This window comes from Panthera tigris, chromosome A1 (genome assembly GCF_018350195.1).
Source record: "Panthera tigris isolate Pti1 chromosome A1, P.tigris_Pti1_mat1.1, whole genome shotgun sequence".
NCBI classification, from domain to species: domain Eukaryota; kingdom Metazoa; phylum Chordata; class Mammalia; order Carnivora; family Felidae; genus Panthera; species Panthera tigris.
The window spans coordinates 74,020,688-74,039,040 of NC_056660.1; the positions used below are offsets into that span (position 1 = coordinate 74,020,688).

Here is an 18,353-nt window from a genome sequence, read left to right on the forward strand (position 1 = left end):
GTGCTGACAGCTCGGAGCCTGGAGCCTGCTTCGGATTCTGTGTTTCCCTATCTCTCTACTCCTCCCCTGTTCATACTCTGTCTCTCTCTCTCTCTCTCTCAAAAATAAATAAACATTAAAAAAAAATTAAATAATTGATATTGTTTGACTCCTGGGAAGATTAAACTTTTCAAACTGGAGTTTCATGTGGCTGTAACTGTCAGGAAGAGTGATTCTCTGGTTGTCTGGTGTTAGTCCCTCCTCCCAGAATTTTGCCTACAGGGACTACAGTTCCTGGTGCCCTGAGAGCTACTCTAGCAGTTACCCAGCCTCTTCCTCCTATTGTGTGTGTGGGGGGGCGGGGGGGGGGGGCGGCGGTGATCACTCCAGCATCCTCCTACTGCGTGTGTGTGTGTGTGTGTGTGTGTGTGTGTGAGATCACCGACTTACAAAGGGAAAAGCAGTTTGCAAACTGCACACCAGTACCAGGAATTTGCTCTGTGTCCTGTTGCATAAGGACAGGGAGTCCTAAATGACATTTCAATCTAATTCTTTTAGACTTCATAGATACCGGCATTTCTTCCTGGATTCTAGCCCACTGGTAGTTTCTTATGAGTTTCCTTCATTTTCTCCATCTTTATAATGATGGGGGGCAAGGAAGGGACAGCATCAGTGCTTCTGGTCAGACAGCACAGACAATGGCATTTTCTTTTCTAGTTAATAGGAGGCTTACACTCATCATTCTATTTATATGTGCTCCCCACTCCATCCACTCATTGCTCTATTATTATTATTTATTTATTTATTTATTTATTTATTTATTTATTTTTGAGAGAGAGAGAGAGAGAGAGAGAGAGAGAGACAGAGTGTAGGGGAAGGGAGGGGCAGAGAGAGTGGGAGACACAGAATCTGAAGCAGGCTCTGAGCTGTCAGCACAGAGCCCAATGTGGGGCTTGAACCTACAAACCATAAGATCATGACCTGAGCCAAAGTCGGATGCTTAACCCACTGAGCCATCCAGGCACCCCCGCTCTATTCTTTTCTAAGTCATTATCACCTCGGGAAAGATCTCCTGGTTTATTTATTTATTATGTTTATCAGTTACCATTCTCTAAGCGACACTAGAATCTCACTCTACCACAGCTGGGATTACTGTTTGCTTGTATGTTTGGAATTGTTGACTGATATAAGACCCTGGAATTGCACCCACATGATAGGTGACCAGTCAGCGTATAAGGGACACAAGTATGAATTTTCATGCTGACAAATGGTATCTAATGAATTCATAGTACTTTTTAATTAAAAGGCAAAATGTCAAGTATAATTGCCAGGTCAGTGATAATGGGTGCTCAAAACTTTTGTTGAATGAAGAAATGAAACTATGAGTGAATTAATTGTTTCTGGAAATACCTCAGATTCCCACTTGAGGATAATGTTCATTACCCACATATTTCGCCTAATTACCCAAGACTCGCTGGTGTCAGTTACCCCAATTCCAAGGACCAGTTAACTAGAAATAATAAACTGTCTTTACCGGGTATACATGTCCAACTGAATGTAATGAAAGTGACCTCCAAATGTCAGAGACATAGTAGGAAATATTAAGCACATCTTTTTACTGAAATGTCCTTACATATATTTTCATTTAACAAACTTTCGTTACAAATGTGGATCCTTCGTAGACTCTGTCTATAATTATTACACTAAAAAGAAAACATCCACGCCAATTTCAGAGGTTGACAGGGTAGGCGATGGCCCTGGGTGGTGGGTAAGGGGGCCTCTGTGCTATGACCACGTGCCAACAAAGAAAGAAAGTCAATTTGCAGAAACGTACCTGTGGAACCTTCAGAATTCATTTCAGGAGCTGAGCAGCTAGTCACTGCCATTCCGACAGCTCTGTTTCTCGTTCTGACTCTCTCAAGTCGAGATTCTGCAGATTGGGTACCCCAGGACATGCAAGTCTTAGGCTACTTTGGATTTGATGTGAAAAAGAATCCCACTGTTCAGAAGCAAAGGCTTGTCAGAACAGAACCAACATTTTTTCCCCCACTTTCTGTGTAATGTAACTTAAGACTAGGAAAAAAAATAAAAACCACACACACACACACACACACACACACACACACACACACACACACAGGCTAGTTTTTCTTCATGAGGAAACAAAAAAATCAAAGCTCTTAAAATTCTCCAGTGATTTTTGGCTCTCCAGCAGTGTTTAGTTGATTCCCCACAGCTACTATTACTTTTCCTGATCAGAGTTGAGTTTCCTAATATCCTCTGCGGAGCCAAGATGCTCCCAATTGAAAATTCAATAGAGACAGGAAAGAACATTCTATGGAACACTTGTAAATAGTGAAAGGCTCACATCTTCATCATAAAGACACATTTATTTGCGCATTTATGACTTCCTTAGGAATTTTTTGACCATCCTCTAGGAAATGTAGGATGCTTGGGGACTTTGGGAAGCAAGGAAGATGTCCGTCCTTTCTCTAGGACAAACATTTTCACCTTGGTGGTCAGACACATGTGTGCAAATGTATGGAATGCATGTGTCTAGCCGCAGAGGGATCCCCTAGGTCTGTGAGATTTTGCAAAAATCATTTAGAGTTTGACTCTGAATGAAATGAGGTGTAAAGGAGACAATTATTTAAATAAACTCGGAGACACAGGTAACCGATGACTTCAAGGACAGAGGGATTTCTCTTTTTCATAATTTATTTTAGAACTTTTCTAAAAAGACAGAGAGAGAGAGAGAGAGAGAACCTTATAGACTTGTTTTAGCTGAGTGCATATTGTAATTGTCACCAGCCATGCCCTGGAGAAAACTACTGACAAACCCGGAGACTAGCCTGGCGACACCTCTTTCTCATTATGGGTTATTTCCTCTTAAACGTGTTATTCGTGTAAAGTGAGAAAATTTCCACTTTTTGCATAGAGGGTGTTTACTCCCTTTAATAGAGAGCACTCAAAGCCCTAACAAAAGAGCCAGCATTAGCACTCACATTTCCTCCCCGTGGTTGCTCTGTGGCATTTCAGAGCCGATATCCTGCCGCTGTGCTCCGTGGGGAGCACTTCAATATTGCTTTCTCTCCTTTAGTAATACTTAGCAACCACATGTTGTGCAAAGCTTCCTAAAAACAGTACAATGAAGAACAACGTAAGGCTCTTTCCAGCTCTCTCTTATCGATGGATGCATTAAAAAATGTTTTGGCAAATATCTCTGTTTTAAAATTGAAATGAAAGAATTTCTGCTCTCTTTGGTTTCGGAGGCGTATTCATTACATTGTTTTAAAATGACCGTTATAGATGTAGTTAAATATACATGTTAACTATGTTAATAGTGCTTGGCAAACCTGGATTCTCTCAAAACACATAGATGTAAGTTGAAATCGCATAGAATAAAATAAAACATCCAAGCTATATAAAGAAATTACCAACATTCTATCAAGTTGATAAAATCTAGATAACTTGATTTATAATTACTCGGATGTCAAATGAAGCATTTCCCTTTTAGTCCTTTCGTGCAATCTCGCAAAGAGAAACAATATTTTCAGGATCATTTTGTCTCGGGCTTCTGCTGAACACGAAGCACATTTCTTTTTAAAAGGATCGACTTCAGTTTTCCTGTAAAAGTTTAGCTTCATCTTGACATTTTGGATTGAATACAAGCGTTTTGAAAGGTAATTGGTTCTCGCGGTGTTATTTTTGGAAGAAATATAGAAAAATGTAACGACAATTCTCACATTAATTGCACAACGTAGTAAAATAATTATTTATTGTAAATGTTACAAATCCGAAGAGACCCATCTACTGAGTGAGACAGTACAAAAGCTAGTGTTTCAACACTTAAAATTACGTGTTACAACTGACAGTGTTGTAATTAATCCCAACCTTATCTTGCCTTAATATTTCTATACTCTTAGGAAGAAGATATATAAAACTATGTTTTTAAGCTTTATGCAATCTGATTTTTCATTTTCCTACATAAATAGGGGTATGTTTGGAGAGAACTGAAATGTTTACTCCTCTATAACTTTTAAAGTGTTTATTTTATTTTTTGGCCTGATCATACCATTTCTGTTGTGATACCTCTTGGATCAACATTTTGCAGTTTACTATCTTATTATCACATATTTCCACTTATGTTTCATTTTTGCTCCTTTCTAAGTGAAGGTACAATGTGATGAAGCCTGTTAAATCGAAATGAGCTGTATCTACATGTTATCAATAGGTGACAGCTTTGGGGTGGTGCCTTTATTTTCAGTTCAGTTGGTGATACATTTCATTTTATTATATTAAAAAGACCAATAATTAGGCATGGGCTTTTAAGCCCTTTGATCAATTTTTTTCAGTAGTTTCAACTGCTCAGTGATTAACCTAATGCACAATTCAGATAATTGTGAAAAATCTTATATAGAGTATTTTATCAAACCTCAGGAGTCATTCAATATCATTTTTAAATTATGCTAAGGCATTATGAAATATGGTGCAAAGTAATTTCAAGCCCTGAAGGGGAATTCCTTCGGGAATGCTCTCTACCCTTCATTTTTTCCCCATTGATGTTTCAGTTAAGTTTTACATGTGTCCACCAGGAGGGTCCTGAGTGTCATGTTTTTGAAATCAGCGCCTATGGGATAGTATGAGCAATAACAGCATGTTTAGTAGCTGATAAGTTCAAATTTGTCGGACATAAATCTAAATGTACCAGAAGGTTTGCTCTCTTTCACTTCAGCAACTTTTAGGTGGGAAACAAAACCAAATAAAAAGGGTCTTCACTCTGCCCTTTCCTATTTGCGCTGGAAGCAGACGTTAATATTTTACATACAATTTTCGGTACCCAGTAATTGGCAATAAAGACAAAATAATTTACTGTTTCAGGATTCCTCAGTGTTAACTAATTAAACCAGCAGCAGACCTGGAGCACAGGACAATGGCGAACTTTCAGATGAATTAATTTTATGCAAGACCAGCTGAGTAATTGGACTCCAATTACAGGGAGTTTACCCCATCATCACCTTCATATATAATTAAATTCAATTGGTTGATACAGCTTCTATTTTTATGAGGCCACTTACCGGCTTTTTGAACCCCACTGTGACTTTGGATTCAGGCCAATCAATTATTAGTCATTTCTCTTTCAAATGGAAACACTCTGGATTAGTCATATTTTCCATAATGGCCACATTTAAAATATCTCTCTTCTAGCAGGTTATAATATATTTGAATCTCACTTTTTGATTCTAACACAGAAAATATATTCATGCTGAAGGATAATAACATGAACACTGATAGCATGTGGTTTCATGAACTTGAAGTCTCACTGGGATCCCATCCTGTAGTATGTCACCTGCAGACGTAACTTATACTCTTAGAAAACAGCAGGATGGACTTCCGCTTTTTATATCTTTATTATGTATTTATTTATTTTTATTTATTTATTTTTATTTTTGGCAAAAACTCCTTTGGAAATCACTTTTCTTATTATTCCAAAGTCCAGGCTACTTAATTCTCTTGAAAGGAAGCTTCTCTGTTTTGGGAAGTACAAATAGATTCTTTCTAATATTTTTGTAAACAGTTTTTCGTGTATATATTGGGATCTATGGATTGATTATGAAGTTTGTGCTGCATGTGCATAAATTTTCGTTGTTTATGATTGGAAATATGTAATTAGTTGAAAGTATATTTTTCGGGCAATACACTTTTTGAGGACATTTATTTATTGGCATTTATTATTTATTCTGAAAGTTAATATTTGCTCTATTTGTCTAGAAACACATCTTTGGTAAAAGAGGAAATACTTCTTTAGCCATAGGGATTGTTTGAGGGGAGGTTTTTTGTTCAATCTAAACTAATCTGTTAAAAATAATTTATTGAGCCAACAAAAATGAATTATTTCTGAGATTTTATCATCAATCACAATTAAGTACAAATTACTACATTGATAAGGCAGTTTAGATTATACTATAATAGCATAGTTGTTCTCATAGTGATTTTTAAACACTGTTTCTTATCAGGGGTAAAATCAAATTTAACAGAAAAAAGTGGTACTCTTCAAAATTCGGGACAATGCAATTAATTCCATTCCCATCTAAACAAAAGGGGAGCCATCACTGCACAAGAAAAGAGATTGGAGAAGAGAGAATGGTCTGACATCAGCTCAAGAAAAAAAAAATTATTTCAACCAAACCATGTAGAGAATGGAAACAACACCTTATTTTGTTGCCAATAGCTTTAGTTTGAAAGGGCTTGAATACAATCGGGAGTTTCCTTTTCTATCCTCTTTTTTTGGCTTCAATTTGCCGAGAAAATTCTGATTTGGAATTCAGCAAATGAGTGAAAAGGAAGGGAAACTTCTCAAAGACGCATACATTCCAAATGATAGGATAATAATTAATATTCATCTCCAGATGGTGAAAACTCTGAGTTGTAAAGATGATTTTCATTTAGTTACTCAAAATTATAAAAATTATATCTAATCATGGAGATAATTGAAACTATATATAATTATATAAAAAGTTTATAAATATATAGAAAATATTTTTATAGAGATAGTTTATTGTATATGTACGTATCAGTTACATATATATGATGCTAGATGCCTAATTACCTAAATAAAGTTAAAATGCAAAAATTTCAATTTTAATCTAATAATGACATATTGTAAAAAACATATTTTCTAAAGAAGATAAATTTAATATTCTCTATTACCCCCAGATCCTCATCTCCATTTATGTAATTTAGTTTCACATTCTATGAACAATTATACTAGGAAATACTCTATATATTTAGCAAAGTACCCTGGGTCATTTCTTTAACTATACTTTTATCAATGTTTGCTCTTTTCTATTTGAAGATAAATGAAAAAGTATCATTCTGATATGATTCACGAAGAAAAATGTCCTTACTGACTTAATATTTGTTAAAAAATAGTAATTTTCTTAAAAAACTGTGTTCTTACCGGATTATGAGAAGTATGGAGCTCCTGGGTAGCTCAGTTAGGTGTCTTACTCTTTTTTTTTTTTAATATTTTTTAATGTTTATTTACTTTTGAGAGAGAGAGAGAGAGAGCACAAACAGGGGAGGAGCAGAGAGAGACAGAGACACAGAATCCGAAGCAGGCTTCAGGCTCTAAGCTGTCAGCACAGAGCCTGACGTGGGGCTCGAACTCACAAGCCATGAAAGCATAACCTGAACCAAAGCCAGACACCCAACCAACTGAGCCACCCAGGTGCCCCAAGAATCTGACTCGATCTCAGCTCAGTTCACGATCTGACAGTTCATGGGATGGAGCCCCGTGTCAGGTTCTTCACTGAGAGTGTGGAGCCTGCTTGGGATTCTCTCTCTCCCTCTCTCTCTGCCCCTTCCCTGCTTGTGCACTCACTCTCTCAGTCTCTCAAAATAAATAAATAAGCTTGGAAAAAAAGAAATGGGAAATATTTGTGTGTGTGTGTGTGTGTGTGTGTGTGTATATATATATATATATATATATATATAACTGCACAGGATATATCTGTAACCCAGTCATTGCCACGAGTTACAGTGGACAAAGGTAGCTTATAATAGCCTTTGGTAAAAATTGAATGTTTTGCTTTCTAAGGAACCTGTACTATGGTACTCAAATTTCCGTGAACACTCAAGCACTTTAAAGTCTTCTTGGGAAGAGACTACATGTTACACATTACATAGACTATTCCTGGAGTCTTTCATGATGTAAAATATACCTACTTCCTAACACAACTCCATATTGAAATAAGGGACTCAAGGCGGCCTACAAGTAATTCACAGTCCGACGTGGGAGTTGTGTCTCACACAACTATTCCATTCTGTATAAAAAGGGGAACAACTCAGTTATCCACTTTGTATCTTTAGGGCCAATCTGAATTGGTCATTGGGATAAAAACAAATTTCACAATGAATACCCTGTACTTCTTAGATTATAAGTATTCTCAGTGAAGTGCAGAAGCAACACGAATGAACCACATAACCTCTCCAGTCTTAAAACACATTACCTTCTGACGGCAAGTAAGTAGATTGAGGGTCGACTCGTAATTTTTCTGAAAACTGGAACATCGATAAAAGGAGCAATGATTAACCATCTCCAGATTTTTAACAATAATTTTTATTTTTATTTTCCAAATTACAAATACTCTGTGTTGCATTTTGTTGCATGTTTTACAGCTAAGCAAGGCATTAGGATTGGTAGTAGTAAAAGCAATTATTTTATAGATAAAGAAATTGAACATGAAGGAGAGAGAGAACACATCTATATTGGGTCAGAATGCTTAGGCTAATGTTCAGATTTTGATAAACAATAGTGTTAATTCCCCTTTATTTTGTGTAACCCCAAAGATCGTTAACATCTTCTGTTTTGTGTTCATATTTGCCACGTAATACTTACTACTGTATCCAGGGATATGTTAATCTATTATGGTAAAGACTTTCACATAGACTTTTTTTACAAACTGAACAACTCCATGAGGAAGATATTTTCGTTTTCTTTAAATCTATCCTTTTGCATGGGGTGTAAAAATGACAAAAGTGGATACTCACATTTTGGGAAAGAACATCTCCAGGTACTCAGGAATGCTATCTAAATGTTTCTAAAAGATGTAATCAATTTCCACCATGATATTTGATTTTTTTTTTTCTACAAGAAACAAACAAACAAAAAGAATGAAGAGTGACCTCAGGCAAATTGGATAAACCTCAACTAAATCTAGGAAAGCCAAGAGCAATATTCTCATCACATAAGAGAGGAAACACACATAATTAATGATCGAAGTGTCCGTTCGCTGCTGTGTAATCAACGCAGGTCTGGTTTTCACTTTGGGAGCCATGTTAAGCTACCACTCTCCTATTGGACAAAAAGGGCTCCTGATCATAGGAAGGGATTGAACTTCGCCTTCCCTGGGAACTGAATGAGCTTTCAGGTGTCATCTGAATAAGAGGAATGTGTAATAAGGTGTCTGTCTGTCTCTCCAGCTTCTCTAAGAAGAGGTTAACGGAGATCTTCAGCACTCCATTCCACCAACATTCTCCTTCGCCTACAGTACAACAAAAGCCTGTGTGTGCCCTTGGTGTCAGCTTAACAAAGTGCATTGAGAGAGCCGGCTCCCTGGGCAGAGAAGCACATCAATAACCCAGTGGGAAGTGGCTCAGACAGAAGGTAAACACGGGTCAGTCAGGGAAAGCCTGGTGGGTGGTAGGGCACAGATCTTCAGACACAATAAAGAGAATGACATCAGAGGGATTCATCTTTCTTTTTAACCTGAATTCCCAGTTATTAACGAAGGCATAACATCATACAAGCACAACAAAGGGAGGCTCGGCCACTTTCAGCTGCCTCGCAGATGGCATCTAAACTGCAGACTGGGGTCCCTGGTGCCCACTGTGGGGTGAGAGTTATTCAGCTTGGGGAAAAGGGACGCATAAATGTTCCAGTTTTTAAGTAAGTATTATTCAGCCATGTATACCACAAGGCTTGCCCAGTGCTCTGCCATTATTTATTAGGTACGTAAGAACCCCACGTGAGATTTTCAGAACTCTGGGCATAGTTTTTCCGTCTAGAGTTGGCACAAAGGAAATAATATTGTGTAGCCATTGAGTGTTCAACAAGGTTTGCTTTGTTTTGTTTTGTTTTGTTTTGCTTTGCTCTGTGTGTTTTAGAGCTGAGCAGGAAATCATTAGTTTTGCCTTCAACTGAATTTAATGAGACTTTATTACAAGAGAGTTCCTTTGATATCCATCTTAAATCAAAGAGATATACCCTTATTATGTTTCTATGCTAGCCATAAAGTCAAGGGAAGGCATAATTGGGAAATGATAATGAATTGAATGAAATTCCATGGCATCACAAAGCACTTTGGCATCATAAAAGGAGTCATGTCTGTGAGAATTCCACGCTCTTTTGCTGGATTTTACCCAGCCAGGGAAGGAGCCTGGCTCTTTGGACATTTGTGGTATAACAAACAGAATGTATGAGGGAATGCCGTCATCCACTGTATCAGATAAATTGAAAGCTTCACCCTGTTAATTTAAGTGTTTAAAGCACACGAAGATTTGCCTTGAAGTATTTATTTGGAAGTATCTGAAAAAAAATATTTACAGAATTTTTTGATGGAAACACAGTTAAGCTGGATTTTCCTTTTTAAAAAAAAAATAACGTTCGTATTCATTTTTGAGAGACACAGAGAGACAGAGCATGAGTGGGGGAAGGGCATAAAGAGACGGAGACGCAGAATCCGAAGCAGGCTCCAGGCTCCGAGCTATCGGCACAGAGTCTGACATGGGGCTCAGACCCACTAACCATGAGATCATGACATGAGCCGAAGTTGAACACTTAACCAACTGTGCCACCCAGGTGACCCTTAAGCTGAATGTCCTAACAACAGTTAGAAAATTACCTATTCCAGTCACCCACTCAAAGACCTTTGCATCTGTGAAAACTGCAAATTTAGCAAATTCCATTTTCCCCATCTCATTAATATAATAGACAAGTAGTAATCAAACAGATTTCTCTATACAGCTAATAAAGAATTTTTTGAGTAAAATGTTTAGCCACATATTTACTTTTATGCTGAAATAATATCACTTTGTTTCCTATATTTTTAAATATAGTAGACACTATATTTAGTGTTAAATATAACACTATGTCTTGGGGGCAGCATTGCCATTATTTTATAGAACAATCTTGTCCTGTCCGGTTTTTACTACAGTAAGTGGATAACCATACCCATGTTATATTCAAATGCATGTAATAACAGTAAGCCTAATAACCTAGCTCTTCTTTACTAAATCCATGTGGGACATTTCAAAAACAGAACTTTAGAAAAGGCAAACAAATTCACAGCAGATTTTAAGGAAATAGTAGTCATCAATGTTAAATTTAACTAACAAAATGGAAGCCTATGATAGAAATTTATGAATATGTTCAGAAGTCTAGCAATATGAATATGTATTAGAATTTGCTACCAATTCAATTACTCTTTTCCGCCTCATCAGTTAGGTAAAAGCTTAACTAAACAAATTAATATTGAGTAGTCCCCCAAAGGCCAAGGACCTTGGCTTTGTTGTAATGAAGAGGAAATGAATTCCAGATATGTGTGTCCTTTGGGGACAATGGCAGAAGTTCAACTGAGCAGGACAGCCCTATCGATCCCTGTCTTCCAAAGGCGGGCATCAGGAAAGTAACTAATCTCTGAAGTAACCACGGATTTAACTGCTACATAGGCCAAAAATCAATATCCTTGAATTCCACAGTCAAGTAAGTATGAAGTTCACCTGTAATATCTGGATGCAGTCTGTGTGTTAAATACAAGAATAGCAATGATCTCAGCTTTGGTTGAGAAAAATAGAGTTCCCCTCCCCCACATTTATAATTTATAGGATATTAAAAAAGCATAAATACTACCATGTAGAAATTGTTCAAGGTGGATAGTAGCTTCAAGGTAATGATAAAGTATCATTCTGTATTTTTACCATTGCTTTCTTTAAAGGTCATTGTAAAACTTAGTGCCATTAATTCACCTCTGTGACCTCTTGTGCTTAGCCGTTTCATTATAACTGAAGAAAATGGCTATCTACAACTTTGAGAAATCCAATTAGTGGAACGATTTCAGTTTAAAAACCTTTGAGACCTATTACTTTCATGTATTCATTTGTTCTTTTATTTGTTAATTAAATATTCATATGAGTGAATGATATTTGCCAAGAATTGCCCAGGCATTAGGAATACAACATTGGATGAAACAAGAAACGTCCCATTCATGGGAAAAGACAATTAAATGTTAAGTAGAGATGACATTTTAATGACTATGGAATATGTAATGTTAGCTGTTGATAAGTACAATGAAGTGGAGTAAGCTAGGAGCTCGAAGGAAGTGGAGAAGTTTCCATGTACATATGGACGGTAAGCGGGTTCCAGGCAGAGAGAAGAATAAAGGCAAAGGCCCTGAGATAGGACTGCTTGGAGAATTCAGAAAACCGTAAGACGGAGAGGGTCACCTGAGAAAGGAAGCCAGGGAAACAAGTGGTTAAAAGGATGATGTCAAAAAGATAGCAAGCCACAGGCTAAGGCTAGATTGTGTAGGGCTTTGTAGATCAGGGCAAAGACTTAGGACTTATTCTAAATGAGAAAGGAAGGCTCTACAAGATTCACAAGGGCTGTATCTCAAAAGGATCCTTCAATTCTGGGAATGGAGCTACAGTGATGCATGGAGGATGAAAGACTGGATTGAAATGTTATCAGAATGTAGAGGGAAGGAGATAACTGAGAGGATAGCAGGATGACAAAATACAGAAAAGAAACAATACATGAAATTAACAAAGTTGTTCATTGATTCTCTTGAAGTACCAAAACATTTGGTTGACTGAAATCTTTCATTAGTTATAGAAAACTTTTCTTTTATATTCTCTTCCTAATGTCTATTTGTTTTGAGAGAAAGAGAGAGAGAGAGAGAGAGAGAGAGAGAGAGAGAGAGAAAATGCATGAGCAGGGGAGAGGGGCAGAGAGAAAGAGAGGGAGAGAGAGACAATCTCAAGCAGGCTCCGCATTCAGTGTGCAGCTCTATGCAGGGGTTGATCCCACAAACCTTGAGACCATGACCTGAGCCAAACTCAAGGGTGCCATAGTCAACCAATTGAGCCAACCAGGTGCCCCAGTTATAGAAAACTTTCAGTCCGTTTCTCTCTAAATGGTGATAGTGGTCATTCTCTTTATTCCAGAGTGCTTTTAAGTCTTTAGATTTTATCTTAGTCTCATTACCTCCTAATTTCTACCCATTTGACTTTTTGTAATATTTTGATAATTATTGTGTTCTTTTTTCCAATTCGATAAGCTTTTATCTAGCAGTATTTAAACTACTGTTAAGTTATCGCAATTTGTACACAACGATAGTTATTACATTTTTCATTTCTAGAAGTATAATAGTCTTATTTCTAAACTTATTGTGAAAAATAACAAATGACCAAGATTCACACTTGAATCCCTTCTCTTACTGATTTAATCATGTTAAAGTTTCCAATGGCATGCCATATTTTATGAAGTCCAATACGTACCATATTTGAGGATTAGTTTCTGCTAGATTTCACCCATGGTAACTTTATTGTGTTTCATCTCATTTCATAGCTTTACACATTTTTATTTATTTTTTTTTTTAATTTTTTTAATGTTTACTTATTTGAGAGAGAGAGAGAGAGCCTGAGCAGGGGAGAGGCAGAGAAAGAAGGAAACACAGAATCCAAAGCAGGCTCCAATCTATGAGCTGTCAGCACAGAGCCTGATGTGGGGCTCCAACTCATGAACCACAAGGTCATGACCTGAGCTGAACTTGGACGCTTAACCGACTGAGCCACCCAGGTGCCCCTGCACATCTTTCTTGACTTCCTTTCTCAGGTGTTCTTTGTCATCTGATATTTTTAAATCTGTTACCACATCATTTTGGCACTGAAAAAATAATTTTTTAAATGCTTTAGCCAGCATTTTTAAGGTGTTACACCAGAAGGTTTTGCTGGGTATTTATCTATTGTACTGGCTTAAATACAATGTTCTATATAATATCTGCATTTCGTTTCAGAAAATGATAGGTGAGTGTCCAGTTCTATATAGATGATAGATGCTCTCATAATTCTCACCAACAAAATTTGAGAAATATTTGCCTCTTAGTAGAACCAGCCTCAGAAATATGATGGGGTCAACCACCCCAAATCTTCCCTTTGATAAATTTTCGACTTTTTTCAGTAAATTTTCTTGATTTTGGCATTTAATTTTCTTCTCCGGTTCATTATCTTGCATGGACAGCATAGCTTCTCTTGATCAAGATCCATGTAAAATTAACTGCCACCACAAAAAGATTTGGTGCTGCCATTCACCCGGAATTGTACGAAATTACTGATATTTGGACATCTGGCTTAGGAAGTTTGGTACAGTGGACAGGACCATGCTGTACTTAATGGACTCACCATAACCCGGAGCTACATTTCCCTGAATACCTAGGGTTCCTCAAGATGGAACCAAGACCTCATCGCTAAGCTCTGAGGTCCCATCAATACGTCATCACGTCAGGTGTTGCGGCCTTCCTGCCTGTGGGGAAGGTGTGGCTCACCTGTTTGGTAAGAGGAGCAGCCAGGCCGGGCCAACTCTGGTTCATGTCATCCTTCATCTTGACGCGGAGGCCTAGACAGCTGGCGCAACATTATCTCACGGTGTGTCTGCAAAGATGCTTCTGGAGGAGATTAGCCTTTGAATGGACAGGCTGAGAAGGGCACCCTCAGCCAGGTCGGTGGGCCTCATCCAACCCGACGACGGCTCCAATGGAGCAAAAAGGCAGAAGAAGGGGGAGCTGGCTCTTTTTGCTGAGCTGGGACAGACATCTTCTCCGGCCCTTGGCATGGACCTCGGCCTCCTGGTTCTCTGGCACAATTGCCCCCCCAACCCCTTCCCAACTATGAAGCCTTTGTACTTGGGCTGGGACTCACACCACCAGCCCCACTGGCCCACAGGCCACTGGCTGTTCCTGGGACCCCCTGCCCCTTTGGCTTGCCCACCAGTGGACAGATTGGGCGAGACTCCTCTGCCTCCCTAATCAAGTGAATTAATTCCTCTAATAAATCTCTTATGCATCTCTCCCTGTGTATCTCCTATTGGTATCCTGCTTCTCTGGGGAACTCCCGCCCAACAGCCAGCTTCACTCCTCCCAATTCTGGGAGGAGCAGGTGTGTGCAGCCTCAGGGGAAGGCGGGCAGCTGACTCTGCTGGACATCCACGGGCTCAGGGCCGAAAGCAATGAGAGATGGGTCTGGGCTCTGTCGGCCCCTCCCCTTGCCTGCCTGCCTCACCTTGACCTCAGATCAAAGTCTAGTTGCAAAAGCATCCCCTTCCCTAAACTGTTGATCCGGCTGTCACAGCAGCACTGAGGGCTGATCACGAGAACGTGTTCTGGATTCAATATTCCTCAGGGTTGGTCTACTGCTGATCCAAAGTAACCAAAGCCCTGGAAGGCCACAGCTTTGGGCTGCCACGGTTTGGACCTAACTCTTCCGTTTAGGGGCTGTGTGACATTGGGGAAAAAAATCACTAAACTCTCCAGGCCACTAGTTTCTTCATCTGCAGAGTAGAAATGAAAATACTCACTGCATCGCGTGGTGATTAAATATGTTACTGCATGGAAAGAAAGGCCTTTGAGCAGGGTCTGCGTGTAGTAAGATTTCAATAAACGATGATAGTATAATTTCCAGTAATGTTAGCACTAGTCACAGTAGTATAATGGGAGTATGCACGTACCTGCATTTTATCTGAGCTTGAATAGGGGAAGACCCTTCAAAATAAACACAGAAGAGGAGGAGACATAAGGAACCAATGTTTGAGGAAAAACTCAAACAGAAACAGTTGTACGTTATGCCTAAGTATAGTTATTTCTTCCTCCAAACTAACATCTTCCTTTTCCCCCCCAATGGATTGTAGACATTGTGATATTGTGACTATGTACATAAGTGATATAAAATTGGGACAAGGCACATAATATGTTTCTTTCTCTTCTATAGCGTCTTGTATTAGAAAGGATGGTAAAGGTTAAGGAATGTGAAGGAAGGGCCTTAAAGATGACTGTTCATGTAGGTTATCAAAATCAGTTTATCTACCAAAGACATCTGTGTTTCTTTTTTTAAAAAAAAATTTAATGTTTATTTATTTTTGAGAGAGAGAGAGAGACAGAGAATTAGTGTAAGCAGGGGAGGGGCAGAGAGAGAGGAAGACACAGAATCCAAAGCAGGCTCCAGGCTCCGAGCTGTCAGCAAAGAGCCCGACGCGGGGCTCGAACTCATGGACCGTGAGATCACGACCAGAGCTGAAGTCAGATGCTTAACCAACTGAGCCACCCAGGTGCCCCAAGACATCCATGTTTCTAACACACACTAACAAGGTGTTATTAAATACTGAAAATATTAAATGCCTCTATTAGAAACAAAAAAAGAATTACAACCTTGTTCTATAACTAACATAGATTTTAATGCAATATTTCTGGTAATCCTACCCTGCTGAAGAATGTAGTTTGAAATGGGAATATGATTTATATAGGACGTGACATGGAATTTTGAGAGCAAAGCACACCAAGAACATTGGGTTTCAGGGGCATGAAGCCTCATTCCTTCATTTATTCACTGGTTATTTCTTGAAGGTCTGCCCACTTATCCCAGCTCCTCCCCTGGCTGGCACTGGGTCCCTAATCCAACCTCTCAGGACCTCAGTTTCCTCCCGTAAATTTTAGCGGGTGAATTAATTCACTGTGTTCCTTTTCTGCTCTGAAAGCCTACAAATTCCATATAATCCTACAGAAGTGAAAGCAATACTCAATATCCTACATGTCAGACTCTTACAGTATGGTCCCAGGACCCATACCTCATAGACAAGTTTGAGTTTGATAAACATGATGTGCTATCTCTAAATTGTATTTCAAAATAAAACTTTAGTATTCACCAAATCCCTTCAAGAAAAAAAAAAGCAGGGAATATTCTGGGCTCTGTATAGTCAGTGAAATATTGACACATTCTTAGAGCTCATCAGGTTACAAAGTAACAGTGAGAGAAGAGGAAAAAAAAAAAAAAAAAAAAAACAACACCACCACACTGCTCCCCACTGTTCTGTTACTGCTTTACAAATATAAGATACTTTTCCCTTTTCTCCCTTCCACTGCAAAATGCTGATAGATTCGGCAGATTCACAAAAAAAGGGATTAAACCATATGGATTGAGAAGTGCTGTTCTGCCTCAGCATTTCACCAATAATAAACTGCCTTGACTTTTAGCACTAAGGTGCTTGAAGAAAGCAATTGGGTGGGCGGGGGGGGGGGGGGGGGGGGGGGGGGGGGGGGGGGAGGGGTTTTTGTTTGTTGTGTTGTGTTTTTAATCTTTGTGCAAACAGCTGGAGGGGTCACTGTGTATTGAATATCGGTGGGAACAGAAGTGAGAATTCATTCTTATGCAACGTAAAAAAAAAAAAAACAGTTGGAAAACAAATTATTTGCTGGGTATTCGAAGGTTTTGCAAATATATAAGGCCTGGGATGCCTTCTGTGTTCATTTTAAAGACACAACTGGTTTGTTTAGAGGTCTTTCTACATTTACCTCTGCACTTCAGTTACTTAAACAACCTAAATGTACTTTGACTTTTGCTGAGGAAAGAACTTGGTTTATCTAAACAACTGTCAGATTTTATAAAAGATATTTAACCACAAGCTGTTCCAGCAGTTAACCATTTTATTTCAGAAACCAGCCTTGAAGATGAGACAACCTTGGATCTCAGCAGATGGAAATGAATACGCTTTTTAATTACCTGTAAATCATGACTAATCTAAATTGAATAACCCCGGAGTAGGGACTGGGAACAAAGTTAAGCAGTTCACGGTAAGCAGAATGCAAGCTTTAACATACCATTTGGTCCATCAGAATCCCTGTGAGAATTTAAGTTTTACGTAGAAGAGAAAGGAGTAAAGTCAAATGATTAACCCAAGCTTCCTTTCTTTAGTGGTTGTTGCTATGCCACTCAGATAGTTTAAGGGAAAACAGCTGTCCAACTATACACATGCTGGGACAGCGAACAGAAATAGAGCCAACATTTGGTGGCTTAGAATACAAATATTTCACATGGAAAATAGAGGTGCACCTAATAAACTAACTTGAAATAACATCTGTATGTTATCATTATCATCAAAGAATCAAAGACACCATAAGGACGCCCAAACCTGTGTTGAAATCTACAAGTGTTAACAATGAATCTCAACGTCAATGTAGTTGCCCTGACGCGTAAATTTTTAGGGCATATTTGAACAAAGGGAAGTAAAATGGGCTGCAGAACAGGTCTGTGAAATACCCCCACCGTTTACTGACACATATTTGAAAACAGAATATGTTGTTCTTTCTATACAAGAAATACCATTGCTATGCTATGATGTTTTGATTAGTTGACCTGAGAGTTGTCCAAAAGAGATTTTTTTTTTTTTTTACTGCCTTTTTGTGCATGGGTCATGCTGTCTAGAATTAGGAATTGGGCATCACAAACACAACCGAGTTTAGCACCTCCACGGCTAGACAATCGATGCCCTTTAAAATGTTTAATAAAATATCTCATTGAAAATATGTACACCAATGAGAATGGAACAAGTCAGCCAAAGACAGAGAGGAAGGAGGTTGGAAAATTGAGAAGCTTTTTTTTTTTTTTCGAAATTGGGGAGGGAGAACTCAGACAGCTGGGCAAAAGATTTGATTGGACCGTCAGCTCTGGAATTGTAGGATCTGCGGGAGTAGCTGAGACATAAAAATATTGTTAAAGCAGCAGAATTATGGAGGGCATAAATACCTTCCACACTCATTCTGTGTTCT

General features: G+C 38.5%; 1 long non-coding RNA gene across 1 annotated transcript; it reads left to right on the forward strand.

The window, feature by feature from the left end:
• Positions 1-11,110: 11,110 nt before the first annotated feature.
• On the forward strand, positions 11,111-14,605 carry LOC122231085. The gene is made up of 2 exons (XR_006208220.1): positions 11,111-11,245; positions 13,781-14,605. It is a non-coding gene; the product is annotated as an uncharacterized LOC122231085 (long non-coding RNA).
• The last annotated feature ends 3,748 nt before the right edge of the window (positions 14,606-18,353 follow it).